We start from the raw sequence: 20,293 nt of genomic DNA on the forward strand, positions 1-20,293 counted from the left end.
ATATTTTTGAACTTACTTTGCCAATCTCTACCTTTAATTGGCATATTTACTTCACTTTTATCTAATATAATTTTGATGTGTTAAGGCTTAGGTGTAATGTGACATTCCATTTTTTAATTATCTGTTTGTTCTCAGTTTTTTTCTTTCTTTTTCCTGACTTTTGTGTTATCTGAAGATATTTTTAAGAATTCTGTTTTATTTTTAGTGTTTTATAGTTTATCTCTTTGTGTTACACTTTTAGTGTTTGCTTTAGGTATTGCCTTATACAAACACAACCTATCATAGTCTGGTTCGATAAAGTATAAAATTTTTACCTCATTTTACATCCCTTTATGCTTCACTGTTTATCTTAGAATTGTCATAATATCTTCTCCACATGGCTTTAGAGCCCTGTCATACAGTGATATAATTTTTTCTTCAACTATCAGCTGTATTTTAGAAAACTCAAAAATAGAAAGCCTGCTGTACTTATCAATATTTTTCCTTCACATGGTCTTTTATCATCCCATGTGTTCTAAGCTTCCTTCCTGAATTATTTTCTTTTTCTTTACAGAACTTTCTTTATAAGTCTCTTCTTAGGTCATATCTAATGGCAATCAATTGCCATCATTGTCCTTAATCTTACACTGTCTTGAAACCTTCATTGCTGCAGAATATTTTGTGAGGTATAAGATTCTATTTTGATAGTTCTTTCTTGTTCCCACGGTCTCTGATAAGGCATTGCCATTTCAATTGTTTTTACTGTATAAGTAAAGTGTTGTTTTTATCTGAGTACTCTCAAAATTTGTATTAGTTTATAGTTTTCAAAAGTTTAATTTTGATGTGTCTTGGCATGGTTTCTTTGTTTCTCAGATAAGGTAATTTCTATTGTTTTATCTTTCAATTCACGATTTGTTTTTGTCTGTCTCTTCCATTCTGCTATTGAGTCAATTCACTTATATGTCAGTTATTATATTTAATTTTAAAATTTCTATTTTGTTCTCCTGTGAACCCTCTTTTTCTTTCATGAAACACCTGGGACATTCTTGTTTTTTATTTGGTCCATGCGTGTTTATAATTACTCATTGAAGCATCTTCTATCATAGCTACTTTAAAATCTTTGTTAGGTACATGTAGACTCTCTGTCTTCTCAATTTTTGCATTATGACCTTTTTATTCAATTCATGAACCTCCTGTTTTTTTAGTATGGCATATAATTTTCAGATAAAACCTGGAAATGTTAATATTTTCTTATGAGACTCTGGATCTTATTTAAACATTTTATTTTAGTTGTCTTCCTGCAACAGTGTTGCATCAAGAGAAGAGCTGGGACCTTATTACTGTCAGAGGCAGATAGAAGGTACAAGGTTCTTATTCTCTTTGTTGTCATCCAAAACAGTTGGATGGTGGTGATAAGGTACGCACCTTGTTACTGCTGGGTGGGGATGGGAATTTTTGCCATCTATGTGGTCTCCACTGATACCACAATAAAGGATGGCGTTGTTATTGTTGACAGATGGTGAAAGTCCTTCCTCTCCACCAGGCCTCATCTGACATTACATCTGTTGGGACATGGAGTGGTGCCTTGTTATTGCTGGGTGAAGGTGGAGGTCTAGGCTATTCACATTATTTCCATTGATACTATGGGACAATGAGGCAAGGAGTGGCCTCATTATTGGCTAACAGAAATTGAAGTACCATGTTTGTAACTGGCCCTCCCTGACATCACCTTGTCAGAAATATTGAGGCACATTATTACAGCCTCTTGAGATTGAAAACCAAATGAAAGTCCAGGTTCCTCATCCAGCCTTTGCTGGCTGGCAAGGGTAGGAATGAGAATACAAGGTTTTTTTCTGTGATGATTGCCTCCAGTTGAGCAGTTATTTTCTAAAGCTTTCCTGTCTTCTTAGCCGCTTTATTGGTTCTGTGGCTACAGAGAGAGGGCTTTTACAGGGGCTTTTTTCATCTGTGCACCTTGGCATTTCCAGGTTGGCAGCTTCTTCAACTCCAAGTCTTGGATGTATGAGATAAAAAGAAAACTCGGGAACTCACCACCATGTTGTTCCTTGGGTCTGGATGTGCCCACCAAGTCTACCTTCTTTCCACCTTCCGGAGTTTTTTTATACTTATTCTATATATAAAGATTAGTGTTTTGTGATAGTGATATTTTACAGGAAGAATAAGAAAAAGTATGTTTATTCCACTATTGCAAGAGAGAAGTGCTGGAGGGTAGGATACCCAGATTGAGCATGGAAGCTCTGTGGTCTTCCTCCCATAGCTTGACCTATGCCATCTCTTCATCTGGCTGTTTATCTGTATCTTTTGTAATGTCTTGTATAATAAACCAGTAATTGTAACTGTTTCCCTGAGTTCTATGAGCTGCTCTAGCAAATTAATGGAGTCCAACGTGGCGAAGGGTGTGAAAACCCTGACTTATAGCCAGTTGATGAGAAGCACAGGTGAAAACCTAGGGCTTGTAACTGGCATCTGAAGAGGTGGGGGCAGTTTCGTATATCTCAACTCTTCACTAGGGATCTGATGTTATCTACAAGTGGATAGCATCAGAACTGAATTGAATTATAGAATACATAGTTGGGGGTGGGCATGGTGACTCATGGCTATAATCCCAGCACTTTGGAAAACCAAGGTAAGTGGATCACCTGAGGTTAGCAGTTTGAAACCAGCCTGGCCAACTTGGTGAAACCCTGTCTTTACTAAAATATATGTAAAAATTAGCCGAGTGTGGTCGTACATGCCTGTAGTCCCAACTCCTCGAGAGGCTGAGGCAGGAGGATTGTTTAAACCCAGGAGATGGAAGTTGCATGAACCAAGATCACAACACTGCACTCCAGCCTGGGTGACAGAGTGAGACTCCATCTCGAAAAAACAAACAAATGAAAAACAACAACAACAAAAAAACCACACAGTTGGTTTCCACTGGAGAATTGCTTGGAGTATGTGAAAACCCCATACACATCTAGTGTTAGAAGTATTGTGTTTAGTGATGTCAGAGTAGAAAAAACAGCTTTGTTTTCCAATTTTTTATAATATCCCACTTCTGACACCAATTCTAATCTATAGGGGGAATAAGCATTTTGGGGTTTTTTGTTGTTGTTGTTTTTCCTATTCTCGCACACCACTTATCACAATATTTCTGACACTAAATATTTGGAGAAGCTTACACAAACATCAAACAACTCTTTATTGGGTGTGTCCTATAGTTCAATTCTATTATCACATCGTCTACCAGGAGACAGAATCAGATCCCACAAGTTAAGGGCTCCATCACCAAAGAGTGTCCCTAACTCCCATTTCAGATGCCAGTCACAAGGTTCAGCTTTTGATCTGTGCTTCTGAGCAACTGGCTATAAAGCGAGGTTTCCACTTCCCTCCCTATCTTTGGTTCAATTAGTTTGCTAGAGAATCTCACAGAACTCAAGGAAATACATTTACTGGTTTATTATAAACATATATTACAAAACATGAACAGTCGGAGGAAGCGATGCATAGTACAATGTGTGAGAGGGGGGAATAAAGCTTTCATGCTTTCTCTGGGCACACCACCCTCCAGGCACCTTCACATGTTCAATTTTACAGAAGCTCCCTGAATCCACTCCTTTGGGCTTTTATGAAGGTTTCATTACTTTGACATGATTGGTTCAATAATTGACTATTAGTTATAACCGAACCTTTAACACTACTGTTCTCCCCAGAGGTTGAGGGGTAGGACTGAAAGTTCCAACCACCCTCTAACCATGCTTTGGTCTCTCTGGTGGCCAGTCCCTATCCTGTAACTACTTAGGGGACCCCCGCCACTAGCTATCTCATTAACATACAAAAGACATTCCCACTACTTCAGAAAATGTAAGGGTTTTAGAAGCTGTGTGCCAGAAAATGGGAATTGTTACTACAGGTTACAACTAATTAGATTAATTAATTAATCACTTTTTTTTTAGACAGAGTCTCTCTGCCACCCTGGCTGGAGTGCAGTGTCACACTCTCGGCTCACTGCAAACTTCACCTCTTGGATTCAAGTGATTCTCGTGCCTCAGTCTCCTGAGTAGCTGGTATTACAGGTGCCTGCCACCACGCCCAGCTAATTTTTGCACTTTTAGTAGAAACGGCATTTCACCTTGTTAGCCAGGCTGGTCTCAAACTCCTCGCCTCAAACAATATGCCTGCCTTGGTCTCCCAAAGTGCTGGGATTATAGGGATGAGCCACCGTGCCTGGACAAATTTTTAAATTTAATTATTATTATTATTTCCTAGAGACAGGGTCATGCTCTACTGCTCAAGCTTTTCTTTAACTCCTGGATCCAAGCAGTCCTCCCACCTTGGCCTCTCAAAGTGCTGAGATTACAGGCATGTGCCCCCATGCCCAAACTTATACACACACATGCGCACATGCGTGCACACACACACACACACATTAGAAATCAGAATATCACAATTTATTAAAGTGTTCACACCAGTACACCAGTGCATGACACCTAGATTGGTGAGATGTTGTAAGTTCAATGGGTAGAAAATCTGTTATTGAACTTGTTTTATCTTAGTTTTTTTTTTTTATTAGTAAAGTAAATAGAGAAATGATGATATCTCCAGGCAAATGGCAGAAGTATGTTGTTTTAAAGAAAGGGTAGGTAAAGGGGAAGCACGATTTGAGGTAGGAGAGAATAAAACAATCATAGCAACCACTTGCATTTACTAAAGGGCCACTAGTCAAGGCACTGCTTGACTGCAACTATCTGTAGACTCAGCACAGCTGCACCTCTTAAAACAAGGTCAGATAAATTAACCAAAGTTAATTTCTCTAAATGACTTTGTCATCAAACTTTATGTCTTTTCTCTTGTCATAAGTAAACTTTCAGAGTGACTCTGCTTGTATCTATCTCCATAGGCTAAAGGGAAAGACAGGCATAATTTAAATTTTTTTTTTTTTTTTTTTTTTGTAAAGGGCACCAACAGTTCTCTTCAAAACTCAAAGAAGTTATGGGAGAGGGAGAGAGAGGAGTATATTATCTTTTCATAGCACAAATCAACACTTAAAATGATGCAATGTTATTTAATTGTTGAGATCAGCAATAATGATCATTTAATATAAATTTATTTTCCCTAGGAATTTTTCATTTTTATTTATGCTTTCATTAAACTTATTCAATTAGGTTTAAATAATTTATGTGTATTATGATCTCAAAACAGAATGAAGGTATTGAGTGTCAGTGTGGTAAGAGAGCTGAAAATGCAACAGTTGGTAGTAAAAACTGGTTTGGCATCTCATTTAAAAAAATGTTTTATAAACTAATAAAATAGATCCAATTGAGAAGAAGTTGACCAAGGATTATTAATACTTTTATTCTTGTTAGAGTACACTAACTGCTTTCTCTCTTCAACCATTCACCTCTGTTCCTGGTTAAACTTGAAGCCCTGGTCTATTTGAGGAATTTGAACTTCCCTCCACAGGACTCATCCCATCTCCTTCCTCAAACCAGCTCCTGGCATATTCCCCACAGTTGCAGCAGGATCAGGAGCTGCTAAGAATGGGATTGTTGGGGTTATGATTTGTCAAACTCAAACTGTCCAAGAACCTGGTGGATTTGAAGTTTCAAAGAAAAACTAAACCCTTCAGGTTTGGAGTTTGGTTAATAATACAAAGGATTTCAATGGGATTTTTCTTTCAGGCAGTTCAAAGAATTTTATTTCTTAGTCTGCGTTTTTCCTGAAATCAGTGAAAGAGAAAAGAAGGAGCAGAAATTATCAGCCTAACTTTACAAGCCAAAAAATGTTATGCCATTTTCCCAAATGGCAGTGGTTAGAGGAATGACATGAACAGCACTTTATTCATGGCATTGGTGTGGCTCAGGGTCCATGTTAAGAGGATTCCAATTACTAAAAGCTGGGGCGGAGAGTTTATAAATTTTAATGCCTAACTGATCATTAATAACATATTAACTGATCTCCTTCTTATATATAGACCACGTTAAGGAAGAGATACAGAAGATTAAGGTTCAATTACCTCACTAAAGACCCATGTAACCTGTTTGTAGAGCTGAATATAATTTAAGGTTTTCAGCAGAATAAACTCAGAAATTTAGAGAAGGGATTTATAGTCATCAGATAAAATATTCAGAGAAAGCATTGCACAAGAGGAAAGGTTGAACTGAGCTTTGAAAGAAAAAGATAATTTAAGCAACATGAAAAAAAGGAAAATTGCATTTGAATGTCTGTTTGTTCTTTAGGTTTCAATGATCCCAGTAGGCTATAGAAATTCTGGATACAAGATACAAGCTATCCTTTTAGAACAGAATTAAACCAGTTGTTGAGAAGATAGATGTTTGGGCTTAGCTGGTTTTGGCAAATTTGTGGGATATTAGTTGATAATTGTCAATGGTTGAATCTGTGCATGGCAATATTTTGGAAATGAGATGCTAGCCAGGGGATGTTCTTTCTTTCAGAACATCGAGTGTTGTATCCAAGTTTCAGAAGACACTAGACGAGGGAGGAGAAACATTGGGGACAAGGAGGAAGGTAAAGACAATGAGATCTAACAGGAGGACTGGCTCCCAGACCAGAAAAAGGAAGTGGCTCAGATGGCAAACTTATAGTTCCCTTTCCAAATATTTTTACTTTAAACTGAGGCAATTACGCAGACCTGCTTTGTAGCATTCACAGCTGTCAGTCACCAATGCCCCATTTACCCATTCTAATATATCTCCCCAAATATATCTGATTTTATGTTATCTAGGTGAATGGCCCCTCAGTATTTGTCCACATTGATCCATGTCTCCATGTTCCATATATCTTTTAACACCGAGGCTAAGCCCAGCCTTTCCAGTAAATCCTCCCATAGCCAACCCAAACTCACATAGTTCTAGCCTATTATTTCTTTTCTATTGACAACTGGAACATGTATACTAAAACTCTTTTCTGTTTAGAAAAAACACTTCTAAAACAGCTCATCCTTCAATCTTCCCAAGCTCATAGCTGGTCTTTGATGCGTTCCCTCAAACTAAAGTTCTTCCCTTCTTCATCACTGAATTAAATTCCATTACCTTTTTTGCTTCCACATAATTTAAACACATAAGTAATGTAAGGTCTCTAATGCGTTCCCTGAAGATATATTTCTGCATCATAATGTTCTACTTAGATCATAAACTACTCAAGGTCAGTGCGAGTGCCTATTTAACTCTCTTCATGTTCTTCTTACAGCAGCGTGTACTAAGAGATTCTGAATAATTGTCCTCATGAAAAGTAGATGAAGGTGTTTTTCTCCTCAGCAATGGAAAGAAAATCAAGGTTAAATTTAAAACTTATTAGAAACATTCGAAGTTTCATGAGAAAACACTATATTGTACCTAGGTATTTGTATTTCTTTATATCTTGACTCAAGATTAGCTTCCTTTATAAAAACGTTTCAGTAAGTGCTAATAACTACTAAGTAGTCAGGTTTATGCCAAAACACTAAGGATGAAGTAAATTTTAATAAAAAATAGAAATGAAAATATAGATGAGATCTTTGCCTTGAGATTCCACAATATAAGAAAAAGTGAAATATACGGAAATATAGCACAAAAATAAAAAGAAATATAAGGAACACTGACTTCATATGTAGGGTCGCTGGGGGGCTGAGAACAGCAAAGTTGACACCTCATCATATAAATGAGATGTTTGCAGGGGCAAGGTCCACCAGAGCATGTATCTTCTCAGAGTAAGTGCACAGTTAGCCTTGCCATACTAGAATAAGGCAGTTCTCACGTATTCTAGCAGTTGGCAATGTGTATTCTAGAAGCTAAGAGTTCAGTTCAATATTAACACTAATGTTAATCAACTGTGCAGTACCCCAACCCTAGCCAGGTCATTGCAGATGGGATTGTTGAGGTCCCCTGAAAGAATTTATTCAGTCACTTTGCTAACTTCTTCTCAAGCACAGATGATTCACAAGGTCAGATATTATATGTATCCACATTGTCTTAGGACATTCAAAGGCATGCCTAGACATAGCAACAACACACATGGTTTGAAAGGAAAAGTCTGAAACCAAATCAAACATGAGAAAACATTCTCATAGGAAGCTTGCAATTAGCCTGGGTTCACCTATTGTGCTTATTCTATGTTATCTTGTAGTATCTTCTAGGTCTTATTCACAAAACTAACTTTTCTGGGACTATAGAAGCAGAGAAGAGACCTTGTGCACACACATAAAAAATAAAATTTTGACTTTAGCCTTGGGCGTTTCTATGAGTATTGTAACATTTGAAGTAAATCTGATGATGTTGAATGCATTCAATGATTCTCTACTGAAATCAGAATATGGCATTCAAGACTGTGATTTCCTCTAAACCTCAATTGCTGTCACTCTCCTCTTTTATCAGAAATTCTAGCCATAGGAGCTCCCTTTCACTTCTAGAAAATACCACATTCATTTCCAATCCAGGGCATTTGTCCCTGGTGATCATCTACCTAGATTATGTACTCCTCTGTCTGCCTGACTCCTATTCAGCCCGCAGAAAACTGCATGAAGGTCACTTTCTTACCTACACCTTTGATTTTGCTGAGCACCTAAATCTAATATAAAGTAGATTTGTCTTATTACTTTCTTTCAAAGTACAATATTCTTTACCTTTATAATACTCACCAAAATTGTGTTTCTTCAATTTTGTGTTTCTCCCCCTATTGATCTGTTTATAGCAATTTTTCACACTACACTGTAGGCCCTCAATTAATTCACACATAATGGCCTGTTGACTAAACTGTCACACCAGAACTTCCTACTCCAGGCATCTGACTACCTGAAGTGATATGGAGAAGGAAGGTGGAGAGTGTAAAACCACTGACTTTTGAGGTCTAGCTCAGGCCTAAACTCTGGTTAGATGTAGAAACAGAAGACTTTTGTCTCTATCTCTATTCTTGGTCCAGTCCCTGAGACCCATATCTCACCTCTTACAGAGAAGAGAATACAGGCAGAAACAAAACTTAGATCACTGTATTGACAATGGGCTTTTTGAACTGAAGACCGGAGGCATAAAGACAAGAGGTTAGGGAGGGAGGCTTTCTCTGCAGACCCTTGATAGGGGAGCTGCAGTCCAAGGCAGTGGCTGCACCACAGCAGTGACCCAGTGGCTGACCCTACTGTGCTTAATGGAGCAGCCAGGGAGCAGCGTTATAATGGAAGCCACCAGCAGCTCTGGAAGGATCACAGGAATATGAACAAATGAGTTTCTAAGCACAAGGCCTCCCTTGGGGTTCCCAAAAATAACAGGACATTTTGAGGGGCATCATTGATGTATATCCCTTAGCTATGCTTATTAAAATTATTGAATCGATAGTCAAAGACTAGAAGAATTTGAGGATACTTAGGTTCACATTAATGAATGTGACCATTTCCTTAATCTATCATTATTTGATTCTAATACATACTTTTGTTTCATTATAATGTTTACATTGTAATTTTTAAAAATCAGAATGCTTCTTACAATCTATGTCAAAACACACTTGCCAACTGCTCCTAGTGGAACAAGTTGAGATGTATTCAGCATGGCTTGGGAATTTACTAACTTAGCTGTGCTTAATGTTATCTGTCCTTCCATTGAATGACTGGCCAAGTCATTGACATTGGTGGTTATTTAAACTTGAATGCCTAAATGTCACAGTACTTTCAAAAGGCCCATGGTGGATGTAGTGTGTTGAAAAAAAAAAAAAAAAGTTGTAACAGAACAGAGCACAACCTCTTACCAGGCAAAGCAATTCAGGAGGCAGAAATTGCCAAATCTTTGGAATATATTATAACATTTTCATTAGGCCAGGTTGAGCTGGTATGCCTGATCAATACTTCATGAAAGAATATGCTTTAGGTTCCAAACAACCATGTGTTATAAGATTTTGGATAAGACTTCAGAGTTTTTCTCATTGCCATTGAGTGGTATTTCCCTTATTGAAAAATATGAATATTAGTTTAACCAGAAAGGAAATGCAAACAACTCACTGCTGTTTTATGTGCCTAAAAATGATGTCTGTTGTAAAGCTGCCATGCCCAGTTCTCCCAGGTTATGGGGGGCTGCCTGTCCCTGTGATGTTACGTATAACTTTTAATTTCCCAAGACACTTTGGTTTCTGGATGAGAAGAGGTTTCTACTCATATGACATTGTCACATGAAGCTCATATGTTATTTTGTAGATAAATTTGTGTTACAGCTTTGTTAACAGAATAGAAAGAGTATGTTTGGTGAACACAAGTCTATTTAATTTCCATGTATCCTGTAAAAAGAGAAATTGGCAATATGAATGAAATACAATGTATGTGTGTGTACATGTGTGTTACTTATTATGTTATATGTGGTTGTCACAAATTCTGGGATTCAACCTTACTACTGAAGTCTTAGGAATACATGGCCATGAGCCAGGATGAGGATAAGATCAAGGTAAGGATGTAGTCTCAGATATGGAGGCTAAGACTGGACGATATCAACAGGGCTCTAACTCAGCAACAAAAGCCTTGAGGTTGAGGCTTAACAGAACTGTCAAGACAAGATTAGGAGCCTGCCTAGAGGCAGATCAAGAAAGGTGCTGACCCAGGACCTTGAAAAAAAATTCTTTTACATCTTAGATCAGAACAGAATCTGGAGTCCAAGAAAATGTGTGGACTAGGTTGGCAGATTTTTGTGGCTCTGATGAAATCTTTCAGCTGAAATGTCACAGAATTTCCCTGAGTACTACCTTCTATCTTCAAGGGTCCAGAGGTCCTCATCAATCAAAAATTGTATTTTCTTCATTTCAACCATGAAACCCTTTGTTCTTTGGAAAATGTTAGTACTATCTTCTCAACCAACTAATTCATTAATTCGTCGATTTATCTATTTATTTGGCATGCATATATGAATGGGCTATTTAGAACTGCCATGTAACTAAAATAAAATCCTTGGTCTCAAGAAACTTAGAGTTAAGTGAGAAAGACCAGCATGAAAATCATGTAAGTAGAGTATTCCTCCATAGGCAAGCTAAGTGAAAGATATTTTATTTCTTAACCATGTGTTTGTATGTTTTTTCCTAAATTTACTGTACTTTCTGCATTGGATTATTTCTTTAGAGTTAAGTGAGAGTCTGAAAACATTTTTTAAAAATCTATTTATTTGATTTAAGTGTAGTGTGCTGGAAGGAAATTGAAGGTGTGTGGCATAAGAGAAGAGGAAGACCTGAGGGAGTGAGGAGTCTGTTCCTCTCGCTAACACTGAAGCCTGTCTTACAATGAATATGCAAGGAAAACTTATGGAAAAATGTCTTCACAGATGTGGAAGCCAAGGGCATGGGCCTAGGAATGTTTTCCTACCATCTGTCACCTGGACCTAGAAGATAATTGCTGACTTCTGTGTGAGAAGCTGCTTCTAAATGCAGTGGGGCAGACATCTCTCTTAAATTACCGTGACTGGAAGACCATGACTTTCTGTTGTTTCTGTGGAACCCCTAAGGTCCTGCCTTAGATTAAGATTCCTATTCGGTGAATGTGTGCTGGAAATGTCATTATCCTTCTTGACAGACAGATGTCCTGGAAAGACTAATTGCATTCCCAGAAGACAAGGGGGAAAAAAAAAAACACTTAAATTAAAAATAAAAGCCAGTGTTTCAATCAGGGATCCAACCTATGAAGAGCAAAGACCAAAGTAAGCATTGTATCTTATAAGCTTATAGAAAAGAGGGGATAGTTATAAATAAATTTACACTTTTCTCTATTCCATTTCACGTTCTTTACCAACTCTTTCTGTCATTCCAAAAGAAAGTCAGGAAGATATAGCTCTTAATCATTGTTGGATACTGTCTTTTTATGGTCCGTGTAAAATATTCCTTCTCCATGAAGTCTTCACTTACAATTTAAGTGCAGATTAAACTGTATGGATGGAAAAAATACTAATCCTAAAAGATAATTCCTCTCTTCCTCAGTTAGTGGAACATGGTCATGTTCAATTTAAAGGAAGAAGATGTATGAGTGCAAAATATCCTTCAAAGGTTAACAATCAGATACAACTTGAGTGAAAAGAGGGCCTTGCTGTGGGGAGCCATAGAAAAGTTGAAAAGTAGAAAGAATCCAGTCAATAGGATAGGAGGTAAAAGTAAATTTCAGGGTAGTAACTTCAGCTTGAGCAATGATCCAAAATGGAAGTATTCTAAGCATCCTTAAGAGACTACAAACAGACAGGCCCAGTCATGTATAGTAACATTTTGGAAAGAACAATCTGCAGTTCACTGGATGTCAATTCCTCATCTGAACCCTGCAACGTTATGTTGTTTTACTGGAGCTAAAGGCAGAAGCTCAACTAAAAATGATTCCAAATACAAATGGATAGCTATCAAGACAAATGTGAAGCTTCTCCTCCCTTACAATAACTGTAGGTCAACCAGAATGGCATGCGGCAAAGTTCAAATATATTCATGGCCGTATAATGGTAAAAATAGTGCTTGGCATCAGGCAAGACTCTTCTGGTTGTTAGTGACAGAAAAAACACAAACCCATTCAAGCAAGAAGGGAAATTAGCCATTTAAACCAAACAACACATACACACACAATGGGAAGAGAGTCAGCTTCAATATCAGCTGAATACAGTTCACAAATTGTGTGTGTTTGTGTGTGTGTATGTATATATGTGTGTGTGACAGAGAGAGAGAGAGAGAGAGAGAGAGAGAGAGAGAGAGAGAGAGAGACCAAGACAGAGATGCAGAGACAGATATATAGAATTAAAGAAAGAGGAAGAGAAGAAATGATATAGATTTTAGGGCTCATCTTACCATATGCTAAATGTGTGTTAACTTCAATCTTTCAGGGCTCTGCACATGGCAGGGATAACGGTCACTGGCAACTCTGGGGTCACATCCTTACAGCTTGCTATTCAAGAGAAAAATATCTCCTTTATTTCCAGGTACTGGTTAAAAAAAAACAAATCCCCAGGAGATGTCTGCCTGACCTGACATATATCCTTTGCTGTCCCTGAGCCAATCTGTGTAGTCACAGAAATGGGCAGTTCTCATTGGCTTGCCTGGCTCCCATACTCATTTCTATGGCCACACAAGTATGTTGTTGTGATTGGAAGCCCTAGTGGAATCATTTGAGACAAGAGGTCTTCTCCAAATATGGTAAATTTAGTTCATCACTGGAGGAAAGAAGAAAGGGAATTGGGAAGACAGAAACAGATTTCTTCCGTTATCCCATACAAGACCAAGTTTCCACCTGCAATGGAATGTCTAGTTCCATAGAGTGCACTTGTAAGTGATGAGGCCAGGCTACTATATTGCCCTCACGTGTCAAGTCTTTATGTATATTGCTGACTATCTAGACTCCCTTTAACTCTATTCTTTGCTTGATTGCCTCCTTCTTACTGGTTTCATCTTGTGACCCTTTCTACATTTATCCTCCATGATTATGAGTCATAGCATTCCTCTCAATTAGCCCAGTGTCTGTAAAGTAGACATAGATCTTCATATACTCATTACTGTTGGCCAATTAAATTGCCTTCCAAGAAGAGCAGTCAATGGTATTTTCCTTCTCACCCACTGACTGTCCCTAAAATTTAACATGTAAGTTGTAAAATAGTATTCCAGATTTAGTAAGTTCTGCGATCTGTAGTTGTACAGACATTGTGTGGCATAAAATTTACTTTTTGAGACAAGGTCTTTCTCTGTTGCCAAGGGTGGAGACCAGTGGTGCGATCTCGGCTCGTTGCAAGCTCCAACTCCTGGGCTCAAGCAATTCTCCCACCTCAGCCTCCACAGTAGCTGAGACTACAGGCATGCACCACCACACCTGGCTATTTGTGTGTGTGTGTGTGTGTATGTGTGTGTGTTTTGTATTTTTAATAGACATGGGGTTTCACCATGTTGCCCAGGCTGTTCTCAAACTTCTGCATTGAAGCAGTCTGCCTGCCTCAGCCTTGGGATTGCAGGTGCGAGTCACCACGCTAGGTCATAAAATGTATTGGGATTAAAGTGTTGGGATTACAGGTGTGAGCCACCGTGCCAGGCCATAAAATTTATTTTGAATATTTTCCTGTGTCAATAACATGTAGCTTTAAGTATCAAGACTAAGGAGTTCTTCCACCACCGAGAAACAACAGTCCAATTTATAAGTAAAAATTCATGCTTTGTTTATCTTTACCTCCCTAACAAAATAGACATGGCCAGTTATGTATACACACACATATACACATACACACACACACACACAGGCACACATACCTATATGTGTGTGTAAATACAAATTCAACCTGTTTAAAAAAATGTAAAAGTGTTTCTGATGCCATGTTTTACAAAATAGAGATGAGTTTTAGGAAGCCATCATAACACGGCCTTCCCCCTAGCAGAGTATATATCAAGTTTTCAGGTTCGGTTCTAGAGAAACTGTCCATGTAACAGGCCTCGGCCCACCCAGTTTGGGTTATAGATGTGAGATATGTTTAAATAGAAATGATTAGCTGTTTTCAGTCACATTTAATTAGTGACCCATTAGTCTGGGTGAGTCTCTACGAACTGTTATTTTTTCTAAAGCTCCCAAGTTTAGAAACCATTGAGTCATAAGAAGGCAATTAGATCTTCCATATCTAATTAAATTGTCATTTCTGAATACTTAAAACACTTCTGGGCTGTGCCAGCTGCTGCAGTATGTACACAGTAGAGGAAATTGGTAAAAATTTCCAGTGGAGTCTCTTCATACTGATTCCTCTGGTCTCAGTATTCTTTTACCCCCATCAAAATATTTTTTTCCTGTAATGAAATCCAGGTAAAATGGCACCTTCTCTGACACTGTCCCCATATCTATAGGTTTGGGGTTGCCAGATTTAACAAATAAAGTATAGGATTTCCAGTTAAGTTTGAATTTCAGATAACAAGTGATTTTTTTGGAAATTTTCATTTACTCATTATTCTTTTATAATATGAGTATGTTCCAAATATTACATGGGGTATCCTCATAAAAAAATAGCTTATACGGGATGTCCAATCAAATTTCAAAAATTCAAATTTGATTGAACATCCTATATTTTACCTGGCAATGCTATTTTTGGTGTTATGTTACCTTGCTAAGGCTGCCAAAACAAAATACCACAGGCTGGTGTGTTAAAAGACAGAAATCTATATTCTCACAGTTTTGGAGGCTGAAAGTCTGAGATCAAGGTGGCAGCAGGGTCTGTTTCTCCTGAGGTCTCCCTCTTTCCTTAGCTTGAAGATGGCCACCTTCTTTTTATGTATTCGTGTGGTCTTTTCTGTGCAGTTGAGCATTCCTGGCATCTCTCCATGAGTCCTAATCTCTTTTTATAAGGAGACTAGTCATACTAAATTAAGGCCCCACCCTTATGACCACATTTAACTCAATTATCCCTTAAAAGGAACTCTCTCTAAACTATATCCATACTATCACATTCTAAAGTCCTGAAGGTTAGGACTTCAACATAAGAATTTTGGGGAAACACAATTTATTCTAAGTATATTCTCTCCTCTGAGCTGACAAGGTACTCAGGTTTATTGCCATTATTCCTTCAAAATCATGTTTTTGTACTGTTCTGGTGAACATATGGACCTGTCCCTTTCCAGAGGGAGCTTACATTCTAGATGTGGGAGTCGGTCAACAGAGAAGTGAGTACGTAGGTAGTGCTGATTTTCTTGTGCACACCTCTTGACCAGACTGAGGCTCTAGGTTATTATTCTGAGTTATTCTGTTTCTCTTCTGGTCTGCATATCTGCTGTGTCTCAACCAAAGCCTGGCCTATGTAGGAACCCATTAAGCATTAACTTTGCATATCTTTGGAAACAGGTGCCAAGAGTCCCAAATTTCCAAATTTGTTGAACATGTTCATCCATCTTTTGGGGACACTCTACTAAGTTCCTTTTGCATATGCATCTGCAGTTGTAAAATCATTTCAAATCCAAACTTTTACTTCTGCTTTGTGTCATTCTAAGCTACTTTCTTTTTGCACTTTTAACATCTCAAAACCCAGGCTCCAGGAAACGAGGGAAGAGTAATGCATAGCAAGTGTTTCTGCACCCAGATTGTCTGAAAAGACACTCGGTTGTGTGTTGTCAAAAAATTTATTTATGACTTTTTTTTGTTTGTTTTATTTTGTTTCTCATAAAACTGACTGAAGTAAATTAGGATTAGGAAAAAAGATGTAAACATATTTTTGGCTAGAACAAAGACTTGACTCCCAGAAATAAAAATAGAATTCTACAAAGTGTTTGACATGTGAAGTTTTCAGAGCCTGCCCATTAAGAGGCCTTAGGTCAGGGTCTTCAATAAAGGAGGATTTCTCTATGTATCACCTTTGTGTTTAGAGAAGTCCTCTTCACATTTACAATCAGTGGGCGGCTATTAAACTTATAAGGGATTTTGTCGCTGCTGTTACTGTTTTCTCTTTTCTTTAGCAGCTTTCAGTCAGTAGGAACTGCAAGTGAATTTAAAGTAAGAGATATGTCTCTTAAATGCTTGCAATTTCCTGGTTCCTCAGCCCCTAGCAAATGTCTCATTGTGTTTAACTAATATTTACAACATTTTGCAACACAGCTATTTTATATTATTTTCAAGGTTACATTCCCCTGCCTTGCTTTGGAAACTCCTCAAACATATAGATTGATTATCTAGATGTATACAAATGAGACCCTTCTTAGGTTCAAAGACACTCATAAATAAGAGAAATGTGGTATTTTCCTCTTCTACTAAAGTCCTCCAAATCTCATAAGCTTGAGATAGATCTGTGACCTTCCCATCATATAAAGGCCCATATTTAGAAGACAAAGGATGTTTGCTCATTCACCCAAAGCAGTATTATACAGTGAACTCCCAACCTTCCGCAGAAAGAGGATGGGGAAGCTACATAAGATTTGTGAACTATGCGCTAAATTATTATAATATGTCCCCCATTGTGCTTCTACAACCACCTCACTGTGATGAGTACCTGAGTGTAACTAAGGTCATAGACTTCAGTCCCAGCAGCAAAATCACTGAGTGCAAAATTAAGCATACACAGGAGGGCATTCTGGAGAAAGCCTTGTGACTGGGGAGACTGGGCACTAGGGAATGGCAAGATGAGGTAGAGTCAGGCAACTCCGTTAATTGTTAACATGGCTTCCAGTCAATGGTTTGGTTTTTCAGGGAGACCCAGACTAATTTAGATAGATGACAATAATAGTCTGTGTCACTAGAAACCCTTAATAACAGTATGTTGAGATGAATCTGTAGATAAGATGTGGTGTCCAGGAAGTAGACTTATTTCTGGTATACACAGCAAGAAGCAACGAAATATGAAGAAGATTTCCTAAGGGTGCCCATCCAAATTTGTCATTGTGTGTAGGCGTTTACTGTAATGTCCTCTAAGCTTGAAAGAAGTATGAACAATAGGACACTTTCCTATTGTTCTTTGCCAAACATCATGCTAGACTATTGCAGGTGCACAGTCTTTTGTGTCCACCTACCAGGGCCTGAGGAACAAATAGATTTCCTCTTATTATAGTTAATCAACAACAACAACAAAACAAATATGGACACCTTCCTATGTGTTTGCAAAACCCTACAGAAACAAAGGAATGAAACAACAGTGAGAGCACAGAAGGAAGGCGATGGCTGTGAACTGAGTTCTGTTAAATTCCCTTGAGTGAAAATGAAGGACTGTGCCTATATTTCATCATTGTTTTTCTTTACCTTCTTCAGAAAGCAAAAAGACACACTTTTGCTAAGTTTCTCTCAAAATACAAAACTCCAGCAGACATTCGTTGTGTTTTCCACATGGAACACCAAAGAGAGATCTGCAGATGTTGCATAATCTCCTCATTAGCTGCAGAGATGCCCTTGAGAAGGGTCACATAGTCTCTGGTATATACCAGATAGGAAAAATAGACAATACTCATAATCCATCAACCTTTGATAAAAACAAAATACAAAATATACTGTATGTGGGAATCAGCCCTCACACAGTGGCCTTTTACTCTGGGCATTCATAGCATACATTTTTAACATTCAGGTGTTTTTTTTTTTTTCTGACCTTATAATAAAACAAGCAAAATTAACTGATAGCATGTTAGTGTATTTAAAGATATTGTCTAGGACAATTTTAACACAATTCAGTGTGTGGTTGGGTTAGCTACTTTTCTCACTGGATTTTATTATTTATATTTGTTTTATGTAACACTGAAAGTTTTTTGCTTTAATAGCTCAGTTAATACAGAGAAAATGTTCTAGTGCGCACTAAAGGTTTTCCAAAATCAAAATATATTTAGAGAATGAGTATGACACAAGTTTGTAGGATATATAACACAATACATTCTTGCAAAGACACCCCATTTCACCTGAGATGTTTATTTACAATCATCTTCACATTTTCAATAGTGAGACCAAATTTCCTTCTATGTTGTTTCCTTTCTATTTAGTCCTCTCCAGTCTTGGAATTACAATATTAGTTGGAGAAAAAAAACCTGTGAACAGTAAACCGATCTTCATGATCCTTTGTTTTTCTAGCTATTTCCCTGGTAACTATTTTCTAAAATATAACAATGCTCTCCTGTCAAATTCATGCCCATATTTGTATATATAACTTCTATTTAATCTTCAGAATACTGGATTCATTTGTCGATGCTCTAAGAACGTAGGGTCAGAGAATCATAGGTCTTTTGCAATGGAAGAAGTCTTGGAGATCAATTTAAAAATGAAGAGGTTATGTTGTATAGTTCCTTGCGTATATTTTTTCACAAGTTTTTGAAATTTCAAACCCTTTGGGACACTCAGAAACTCAGATTCTTTTGAAAAATATTAAATATAGCTATTTACAGAGAAATTTAGGAAGAAGAGGTTTCTTGACATACAGTTTTTTGAAGAAAACTTTAATTTTTGGAACATGTTTAGTTTTGCAGAAAAATTGAAAAGTACAGAAAGTTTCTATAAACCTGGCACACATTGTCACTTATTTTAACAGATTACGTTAATAAGACACATTTCTTACAATTAATCACTCAATATTGATGCATTATTATTTTAAAAGTTCATCAGTCTTTTCAATATTCCCTAGTATTTTTTTGTTTGTTTTTTGTTTTTGTTTTGAGACAGACTCTCGCTCTGTCACTCAGGCTGGAGTGCAGTGGCGCGATCTCAGCTCAGTGCAACCTGTGCCTCCTGGGTTCATGCCATTCTCCTGCCTCAGCCTCCCGAGTAGCTGGGACTGCAGGCACCTGCCACAACGTCCAGCTAATTTTTTGTATTTTTAGTAGAGACGGGTTTTTCACCCTGTTAGCGAGGATGGTCTCGATCTCCTGACTTCGTGATCCTCCTGCCTCAGCCTCCCAAAGTGCTGGGATTAGAGGTGTGAGCCACCACGCCTGGCCCACTATTCCCTAGTTTTTACCTAATCTTTCCCCCTCCAAGGATTCTATCCAGAATACCACATTATATTTAGTGGTTATGTCTCCTCATGCTCCTCCCAACTGTCAGTGTCTCTCAGAATTTCATTTTTTTTTTTTCCGATGTCTTGCCAGTTTTGAGGTCAGGTATTTTGTAGAATATGCCTCAATCAGAGTTGTCTGATGTTTTTCCCATGATTAGACTGGGGTTATGGTTTTTGGGAAAAAGACCTCAGATCTTAAGTGCCATTTTCATCACAGTATATCAATAGTTCATATTATCAACACGACTTACTGTTGACATAGACTGTGATCACCTGGCTAAGGTACTGCTTGTCAGATTTCTCTATTGTGAAGTTACTATTTTTTTCCTGTTAACATACATTGTTTTGGAAGAAAATAACTGTACGCAGTCTACCCTTAAAGAGAAGAAAGTTATGCTCCTCCTCCTTAAAGGCAGAGTATCTATACATATCATTTGGAATTTTTCTGAAAGGCAGATATGTCTGTTCTCTCCTACTAATAATGTGTTTATATATATACAATTATTATTTGTTTCTATCTTCCTGGACTTGTGGATATTTATTTTATACTTTGAGTTATAATCCAGTACTTCTTTATTTTGTTGCTCAATGTTTTTGAATTTTGGCCATTGGGAACTCTTTCCTTATATTCCTGTGCATTGTCTTACTCTCAGTTACTACAAGATGTTCCATGCTCATAATATATGTTTACTGCCCCATTCCTTGGATCAGCCATTTCTCTAAGGAGCTCTAGTTCTTTTCATTGAAGAATGGTACTAGAAACCAGATCTGGGCACTAGGTATGCATGTTACTACCAGGTGGTGTTCATTGATGGAACAAGAAAATATATGTGTATAGAAACCTATGCATATGAGCATTTCTACACATATATCTACATGTAACGATCTATATTTTTAGTTAACAAAACATGAGT

General features: G+C 37.6%; 1 long non-coding RNA gene across 6 annotated transcripts in view; it reads left to right on the forward strand.

Moving 5' to 3' along the window:
- The window catches only part of LOC105499189 (uncharacterized), a 136,824-nt gene that overhangs the window by 45,564 nt on the left and 70,967 nt on the right, over window positions 1-20,293 (forward strand). The window contains exons 2-4 of one of the 6 annotated variants that reach the window (XR_011616936.1): window positions 6,435-6,507; window positions 7,189-7,338; window positions 11,116-11,633. The exons of the other annotated variants lie outside the window; for them this stretch is intronic. This is a non-coding gene — a long non-coding RNA (uncharacterized lncRNA). The remainder of the gene's footprint in view (window positions 1-6,434; window positions 6,508-7,188; window positions 7,339-11,115; window positions 11,634-20,293) is intronic. 6 annotated transcript variants of the gene reach the window in all.

Source organism: Macaca nemestrina, chromosome 19 (genome assembly GCF_043159975.1).
Source record: "Macaca nemestrina isolate mMacNem1 chromosome 19, mMacNem.hap1, whole genome shotgun sequence".
Lineage (NCBI taxonomy): Eukaryota > Metazoa > Chordata > Mammalia > Primates > Cercopithecidae > Macaca > Macaca nemestrina.